Below are 7387 nucleotides of genomic sequence, written 5' to 3'. Positions count from 1 at the left end.
GCATCTGTCCTGTTTTGTGGAAAATTTGCGAAATAGCAAAAATTCAGCAAATTTGTTGCAAAATTTTTTTGCCACGCGTGTCTTTTTTTCCACAACCGCGCCCATTTTGACAGGACCGCAACTTTGACACGACTGCGACAAACGCAACAAATTTTTTGGTGCCAGATTTTCACAAACCAATGGCGAAATGCGGAAATTCGCTGCGAATCCATGCCTGGTGAAAAAATTCGCTCATCACTAAAACGAATCCTTTTTGGAATGTTTAATGTTTAAGAGATATTTTAATAAATTTGTAGACTTATTTATCACTTTTTGATTTGGTGAATATTTTTTTAATTTAAATAAACTTGAAATTCTACCAAAACTTGAATGTTTGCTTTTTTTTACTAAAAAAAAATTGAATATATATTGAATTGATCAAATGAAAAAAAAAAAACCTCAAATGAATCAAATTGATATTCTCGTCATTTTCTATGGGTCTATAAACTCAAGAAATTTGAAAACTGTTTAAAACTTGGATTGAAAAAAAATAGATACATTTTGCCTAGCACGACTCCTATTGGCTTCTACGTTTTTCCAAATTGAGTTTTTCCAATTTTTTTTCTGATTATTGGATTTGGAACAGTTTTGAAAACCATATTTTGAATTTGGGAGTATTTTGTGGAAAAGTATTGCGGAAAAATTTGAATGTTTATAAAATCAGCCCCTATAAGTATCAAAATCCAAATCACAGGAAGATCCCTTATCAAGGAAAACCCATGTCCTGAGCATTCTGGATAACAGATCCCATACCTGTACTCTAGAAATATGACATTGTTAAGAAATAGGTAGATTTTGTTAGATTTCTTCCCTTTATGGGATGTTGGGAAGTGAATTATCTAATGGCAGTCTTAGGGGCACATTTACTAATCCCCGAATGAGAAAAATTCGGATTGGAAAACGAACATTTTGCGACTTTTTCGTATTTTTTGCGATTTTTTCATAGCCATTACAAATTACGTGAATTGTCGCGACTTTTTCATAGCCATTATGACTTTAGTGAATTGTCACGACTTTTTCATAGCCATTATGACTTTCGTGAATTGTCGCAACTTTTTCATAGCCATTACGACTTTCGCGAATTGTCGCGACTTTTTCGTATTGAGTGCTCGAAAAATTCACGACAATTCGCGAAAAAGTCGCAAAATACCGATCATTACAAAAAAACGCATTCGGACCCTTTTCGGCCGTTCATGGATTAGTAAATGTGCCCCTAAGGGGCACATTTACTAATCCACGAATCCGAATCCCGAACGGCAAAAATTCGTATTGGAAACGAAAATTTCGGAACTTTTTCATCGCCGTCGCGACTTTTTCGTATTTTTCACGACTTTTCGTCGCAAATTTTTCGGATTGAACGATCGTAAACGCCGGGAAAACCTTTCTGACTTTGATCCTTCAGTGCATGTCTGCATGGGCTCAATCAGTGCACTTGCGCACGAAAGAACGTTCGTTGTGTAACGAACGTTCTTTCGCTTAATCCGAAAATGTTGTTAAGTTGACGAAAAGTCGGGGAAAATACGAAAAAGTCGCAAAAAAACCCTGATCATTACAAAAAAAACGCATTCGGACGCCTTCGGAGCGTTAGTGGATTAGTAAATGTGCCTCTTAGTCTATGGAAGCAAAATCATTTTCTCGTTTGTAGGGATTCTATTTTTCGTAGCTGTCCCTATTAGGGAACCAATTATGTTATAAAAATATTAACTGAAGAATAATGACATTCCTCTCCCTTGTTTCAAGCTCCGACTATAGAGGAAGATAACCCCGCCCCCTGTGAGTGTTCTTATTTGACGCCTCCTTCAAAATTGGTTACAGACGGGCAAAAATAGAAATCTGAAAAATAATAGTCCCCCTCCCATCCCACTAAACCCTCGTAGACATTTTATAAAAGTTGGGTTATGTACATTATCACAAATGCTATAAAGTTTAGGCATTTCCTGGACTATGTATATTTTATTGGCATTAAAAGTCCCCATATTGACCCCTTATCGCCCATTGGGCCAGAATCTGACATTTGAAGGTGTCGGACCAATAGCAATGACATCAGTGCCTATGAACTCAATAAGAACATTCTTGCTTTGCGCATATCTGATTATATAGTGTTTGTGCTACATTATGGGGCACATTTACTAAGCAATTATGGGATAAAGTCAGATTTTTTTCTTACTTCTAGATAATTTCGTGATTTACAAGTGGGTTTTCACCAGAACTCGATTTTTTAAGTAAGCTTTATCAGAAAGGTCTATGTAGATACAGCCTTAAGCACTCACACAAACGCTGCACTGAGTCCTCTATCAAAAGAAACACAGGATTTCTTGTCTCCTTTTATGTAAACATGTTCTTTTGTGTCAGACTTTCTGCTCTCAGAAAAATCCTTCAGGGCACAGGCACTGAGTCTGCTCAGTTTTTCTTCTTTTCCTCCACCCCCTTCCAACAGAGTTTGCTCCCCCTCCCAACTCAGTGTAATCTGAGCTACCAGCAGCCAGAGCTGCAGCACCAAAGCTACTGAGACCAAGCTAAAATGGCAGCTGCTATCATAAACAAACAGAGGGAGCTTCTAGGGCTGGTTACTCAGGTATGGTAAAGCTCAGAATAAATAAAGCGTTCTAGCTTGCACTATTGTGACTAATCTATTGGCAATAAAATGCCAAAATGCCTTTCCTTCTCCTTTTAATTGCAAAAAACTCAAAAGTAAAACTTCAGCATCTGAATGCAAAAAAACCGCTTCAAAAAAAAAAACGCTTCAAATCCAAAACCTCTAAAGATTTGAAGCAAAGAAAGATCCTCCAGGGAAGAGGAGGGACCTCGGCCATTGACTTATACGTGATCTTGGCAAGTTTTAGCTGGGGTATTGTCAGATTCGGATTTTTAGCTGTTTTCCATTATTTTATTTTATTTTTTGCACAAAAATTCGAATTATGGTTCATAAACTCGAATGTTCGATGTTTATTAAGTGCAAAAACTCGAAAGTAAAACTTTGGCAATGTAAAAGTCAATGGGAAGTCATTTTTCAAGCCATTTTTTTTAATTTTGAGATTTTTGACCAAACATTCAAGTTTTCTTTTAAAATTGTGAGTTTATTCAAAGTAGAGAAAACAGATTTACTAAGAAGATTTACTAAAACTCTAAGGGGCAGATTTACTAATCCACGAATCCGAATTCCGAAAGGGAAAGAATCGTATTGGAAATGAAAATTTTGCGTTTTTTTTTCGTCGCTGTTGCGACTTTATCATATTTTGCGTGACTATTTCGTCGCCGTCGCAATTTTTTTGTATTAAGGGCTAGTAAACGGCGGAAAAACCAATCAGATTTTTTTGCGACGGCGACAAAGTAGTAGTGGAAAATATATGAAAAAGTCGCGACGGCGACGAAGAAATCATGGGACATATGAAAAAGTCGCGACAGCGACAAAAAAGTCGCAAAAATACCGATCATAATGAAAAAAACGAATTCGGACGCCTTCGGACCGTTCGTGGATTAGTAAATCTTCCCCTAACATTTCTCATTTTTTTTTCATTTTAATATGACGTTTACTAAAAAGTCCGAACTGAAAAAGTCCATTTGGGGGGAAAAAGTGCGACTTTTTCTAATTGTTGCACCGAAAACTCTACTTTTTGGAATTGTTGAACACATGTTCTGTACACATGCCGGCCTACTTTTTGGAAATAGTTAGAAGATGAGCTTCAGTTTTATATTATATTGTATATACAAATAGTTTAAGTCCCATTTCCGGGTTATTGAGGTTGATAAAATAAAGTCAGAATTCTCTACAAAATTCTTTACATGTACAAATATGTATCTTTTTTTTAAAATATATACAGTATTTATCAGTAAATTGTCAATGTTATTTGTTATGCTCGGCCCAGACCTGACGCTTTTGGGTTCAGCTCTCTCTTCCCTGGAGCGGAGGACAGATGAAGGCATATGGGCAGGGCTGAAGGCCAAAGTTTCAGGTTGCTGTGAGCTAAACACTAGCGACCAATTCCAGCCAGGCACCGTAAGGTTAATGTTTGGCCAGGGATCCTTTACTCCATTGAAAGAAAGCCTCACAGAGGCTCATTGAGAAATTGGCACAGATCATTTATTGTAACATATGTCCTATATAACATTACTCATACCCAAACTGAAAAATACTGGGCAGGTGGCTAGAGGGTTAATTAAGTATGCATGAAGTGTCTCCCATGAGCCATTGCTCTGCTTATTGATTAGTCCCTGGGAAACGTACAGCTCTGATGGTGGGAAGAGGCTGCGTCCCCCCAGTCAAGCTTCAGGTCCTGTCAGTAGGGTCGCCACCTCTGTCGGTGGGCAGTGACGGGGGCGGGGTAGAGTCAGGGCTGTGATGTCACTGGGTGGGGCTATGATGCAGCGATTGGCTGATTGCCACATCAATCTCAGGGAGTCCAGCCTGGATTTCCTAATTTGACAACCGGGCCAATCGGCAACCCTATGGGGCACATTAATTAAAAGTACGACTTTTTTCTAAAGTTTACAACTTTTGCGTACTTTCTACGATATTTTCGTTAATTTGCACGACTTTTTCATTCAAAATCGTATTTGTCGCAACGAGTAGGAAAGCTCAAGCTTCGGTATGGTGACTTTCCTTGGGCCGGGTTGGAGCTGCAGAGTGCCATTGAGTCCTATGGGTGACTTTCCTTGGGCCGGGTTGGAGCTGCAGAGTGCCATTGAGCCCTATGGGAGACTTTCCTTGGGCCAGGTTGGAGCTGCAGAGTGCCATTGAGCCCTATGGGAGACTTTCCTTGGGCCGGGTTGGAGCTGCAGAGTGCCATTGAGCCCTATGGGAGGCTTCCCTTGGGCCGGGTTGGAGCTGCAGAGTGCCATTGAGCCCTATGGGAGACTTTCCTTGGGCCGGGTTGGAGCTGCAGAGTGCCATTGAGCCCTATGGGAGGCTTTCCTTGGGCCGGGTTGGAGCTCCAGAGTGCCATTGAGCCCTATGGGAGACTTTCCTTGGCCCAGGTTGGAGCTGCAGAGTGCCATTGAGCCCTATGGGAGGCTTTCCTTGGGTCGGGTTGGAGCTGCAGAGTGCCATTGAGCCCTATGGGAGACTTTCCTTGGGCCGGGTTGGAGCTGCAGAGTGCCATTGAGCCCTATGGGAGACTTTCCTTGGGCCGGGTTGGAGCTGCAGAGTGCCATTGAGCCCTATGGGAGACTTTCCTTGGGCCGGGTTGGAGCTGCAGAGTGCCATTGAGCCCTATGGGAGGCTTTCCTTGGGCCGGGTTGGAGCTGCAGAGTGCCATTGAGCCCTATGGGAGACTTTCCTTGGGCCGGGTTGGAGCTGCAGAGTGCCATTGAGCCCTATGGGAGGCTTTCCTTGGGCCGGGTTGGAGCTGCAGAGTGCCATTGAGCCCTATGGGAGGCTTTCCTTGGGCCGGGTTGGAGCTGCAGAGTGCCATTGAGCCCTATGGGAGGCTTTCCTTGGGCCGGGTTGGAGCTGCAGAGTGCCATTGAGCCCTATGGGAGACTTTCCTTGGGCCGGGTTGGAGCTGCAGAGTGCCATTGAGCCCTATGGGAGACTTTCCTTGGGCCAGGTTGGAGCTGCAGAGTGCCATTGAGCCCTATGGGAGTGCGTCCAAAAATTGCCGCAACAATAGTTGCGGGCGTCATTTTTTTTCCGCGCGTCATTTTCGCAAATTTTCCGCCGCTTTGTGAATCTTTTGGCGAAGCGAAACGGGACAGATTCGCTCATCACTAGTGCTACCCACGGCAACCAATCAGATCTTTGCTTACACTTTGTAATTTCCAGTAATCGGATCAGAACCGCTGCACTTTAGCACATACGATAGTAAATCAGCCATATAATATTCTGTTGTTGAATGAAATAAATAAACCAAGTAGAAAACCAATGCTTTTTTCCTGTTCAGAATTGAAAGCTTTCAGGTGCTTTGGCGCAGCAGGATCCCTTACATGCCAAATTACCAGCATTCGGGTACAGTAAATCTCTGCCCCGGTCGCCTATTTTACCCACGAGTGCAATTATTTTGCCTTCTGTTGATACAGATTGAGGAAAACATCATTTTTTTCGAAATAAAAATATTTTATTTTCCCGTGTCCCGTGTGACTTGTTGGAATTTATGATTTTTTGCACTAAAAAGAAATTCAAATTCAAATTACAGTTAAAAAACGCAAATGTCTGATATTTAAGTGCAGAAAGCTCAAACACTCGAATGTAAACTCAAGGTATTCAAGTTTTTGTATTCAAACGCATTTTCCTTATTAATAAATAAAGGGGCATTCGATATGTGAGTTTATTTGATTTAGAAAAACAAACAAATTCACAAACTCAAAAATTGATAAATAATCCCATTAATCTTTCATGAGTCGCCCCCTTTGATTATTACAGTTGATTTTGATCTCAGTTGTTACGTGTCCAGATTTAAGACATGAAGACACAAATGGTTATGCAACTTTATAAAGCGACCGGCCAAACTGACCAGCCAAACTGACCAACTCACCAGCCAAACTGACCAGCCAAACTGACCAACTCACCAGCCAAACTGACCAGCCAAACTGACCAACTCACCAGCCAAACTGACCAACTCACCAGCCAAACTGACCAGTTAAACTGACCAACTGTCCAGCCAAATTGACCAACTGTCCAGCCAAACCGACCAACTCACCAGCCAAACTGACCAACTCACCAGCCAAACTGACCAGTTAAACTGACCAACTGTCCAGCCAAACTGACCAACTGTCCAGCCAAACCGACCAGCTGTCCAGCCAAACCGACCAACTGTCCAGCCAAACCGACCACCTGTCCAGCCAAACCGACCACCTGTCCAGCCAAACCGACCAACTGTCCAGCCAAACCGACCAACTGTCCAGCCAAACCGACCACCTGTCCAGCCAAACCGACCAACTGTCCAGCCAAACCGACCAACTGTCCAGCCAAACCGACCAACTGTCCAGCCAAACCGACCAACTGTCCAGCCAAACCGACCACCTGTCCAGCCAAACCGACCACCTGTCCAGCCAAACCGACCAACTGTCCAGCCAAACCGACCAACTGTCCAGCCAAACCGACCACCTGTCCAGCCAAACCGACCACCTGTCCAGCCAAACCGACCACCTGTCCAGCCAAACCGACCAACTGATCAGCCAAACCGACCAACTGATCAGCCAAACTGACCAACTGACCAGCCAAATTGACCAACTGACCAGCCAAATTGACCAACTGGCCAGCCAAACTGTCCCGTTTTGCTGAAAAATTCGCAAAACAACAGCAAAATTCGAAAAATGGCGTAAAAGTTCACAAAACGGGTTTGTCGCACAATTTTTTCATTGCCCGCGTCTTTTTGTTGTCGCCCGCAGGCATTCTGATGCGACCGCGTCC

Source organism: Xenopus tropicalis, chromosome 4 (genome assembly GCF_000004195.4).
Source record: "Xenopus tropicalis strain Nigerian chromosome 4, UCB_Xtro_10.0, whole genome shotgun sequence".
Lineage (NCBI taxonomy): Eukaryota > Metazoa > Chordata > Amphibia > Anura > Pipidae > Xenopus > Xenopus tropicalis.
The sequence above is the reverse complement of the archived record's forward strand: the minus strand, read 5'-3'. Positions refer to the sequence as shown.